The sequence below is a fragment of the Anomaloglossus baeobatrachus genome, chromosome 10, assembly GCF_048569485.1.
Source record: "Anomaloglossus baeobatrachus isolate aAnoBae1 chromosome 10, aAnoBae1.hap1, whole genome shotgun sequence".
Taxonomy (NCBI): Eukaryota; Metazoa; Chordata; class Amphibia; order Anura; family Aromobatidae; genus Anomaloglossus; species Anomaloglossus baeobatrachus.
Window position 1 is genome coordinate 122252892 of NC_134362.1, and position 1007 is coordinate 122253898.

At 44.5% G+C, this 1007-nt stretch overlaps 1 pseudogene; it reads left to right on the plus strand.

Annotated features, from left to right (window-relative positions):
* The first annotated feature begins 355 nt into the window (after window positions 1-355).
* Window positions 356-562, plus strand: LOC142255556 (U2 spliceosomal RNA; annotated as a pseudogene).
* The last annotated feature ends 445 nt before the right edge of the window (window positions 563-1007 follow it).

The following is a 1007-nucleotide window of genomic DNA, read 5'->3' on the forward strand; positions in this document are numbered from 1 at the left end:
TTCATTGCAGTGGGCGGCGGCTGCAAAAAGCACCATTCTTCTTGTTTTTGCTCTGCAAAACAGCCTTTTCAAGGGTTGGCTTGGGTGACAAAATGTCTTCTGTAGGCGTGGGTTTGTCTCCCTCTCCCTAAGATGTGTCCGGTATAGGCCAGGGTGCCACTCAAGGCCGTAACCAATTCGGGTTATAGCTTCTCGGCCTTTTGGCTAAGATCAAGTGTAGTTTCGGAGGACGCTACCTTGGTCGGTACTGGAAGGTGCCTGGGATTGCACGTCTGCCGGCCTTGAGGAAGTGTGTGCGCCTTCTGGTGACACATAGCCCTCTTGTGCCTGGACGGTTCCCAGGCAACGGGAGGCGATCACCTTTGTTATTTTGAAGTCCTACTGATAAACAGAAAAAAAAAAAAATTAAATCTGTTCTTATCAGTTTAATATCTGATACGTCCCCTCTCTGGGGACCATATATTAAATGGATTTTTAGAACAAGGAGATGGAAAAAATCTTGCTCTGTCCACTCCACGCATTGACCTGGTATTGCAGTACCTCCAGGACCGGTGCACCCCTTCTTAACCCAGTTTCCAAAAGCAGAACTCAATTCACCTGATTCAAATGAGCCCCATTAGTGAATTGAAAGAAAGCAAAAACTTTATATGCACCTCAATTTGGCCAATTCACTTTTCACACTTTCACCCTTTTTTTTATCTTTCACACCTTTTACTTGCTTTATTGATGCAAAAAGCTGTGCCAAATAGCAAACTCATCTCCACTCAACTTGACCAACTCTGCTATGTCCCGTGCAGTATCTTATTCTCAGTCTTATCTAGATCATTTGCAATTGAATAGAATAGATCCCTTTTGGCTGCTTATGACTGTGTAAAATATGTAGTTTTACTGGGCTGGGATGAGAGAATCCATTGAAGCATGGTGTAGGGATTGTGGTTCCTGTGTGCTAAGAAGAGAGGCTGGCACCAGCCAGAAAGCCCCATTGCAGCCAATAATCACTTAATAAC